We start from the raw sequence: 819 nt of genomic DNA on the forward strand, positions 1-819 counted from the left end.
TATAGTTCTTAAATTCTTCAAAATTTTGGCTCTATCAAATTGTTTTTTTATAAAGAAAATAACTAGGAATGTGTTAGCTTGGAAGATATTTTTTATAATTTTGAGCAGTTTACAAACCTTTTAAGATCCCACATCTAGCTTTAAAAGTTAACTATAGTTGTGCGTTGTGTGTAGCCGTGCGTTGTGCGCACACGCGCGTATATTTGTATTACTACTTATCTTTTTTTTCACTGTTACGGTTGCGAGAGAGGGTAAATTTGTAAAAGCTAGTATACAGGGATGCAACTATATGTATACATATTGAAATTAATAATATGTTTCATTTCCTACGTAGAAACTTGCTCATGTTTTAACTAGATACCTAAACGACCTTTTAAAATTTAGCAACAACTTCAGTACCCGAAAAATTGTTTTTTGGTGTATCAATGGCATGCACCTTAATTGATTTCCATAATTATGCTTTTATCTTTCGGATTTCGTTGGCAAAATAACTGTTTGGAGTTCCAATGTCAATTCCATAATTTATCTATGTTTTCAAGGGCAGCTATGGATGTTGTTTTCCTCCATCGTATTGATCATCCCAAAATATTCCCCCTTTACCTCTGTCAACATCATGCCGACTAGGCCGCAACCATTTTCCCCAAGATCATGTCGGCCTATCCTGCTATAACTTTTGTAATTTGAAACTCTCCACTTTTTCACCTAATTCTTCCTTCTCCATCATAATTCAGAGTTCACTCCTTTGGTAACTGCTCCATCATCCATCTATTAGCTTAGTTTTTGTTTTTCCCATCTTTTTTCTAGAGGTTATTTCACACA

The sequence above is a fragment of the Asparagus officinalis genome, chromosome 7, assembly GCF_001876935.1.
Source record: "Asparagus officinalis chromosome 7, Aspof.V1, whole genome shotgun sequence".
Classification (NCBI taxonomy): domain Eukaryota; kingdom Viridiplantae; phylum Streptophyta; class Magnoliopsida; order Asparagales; family Asparagaceae; genus Asparagus; species Asparagus officinalis.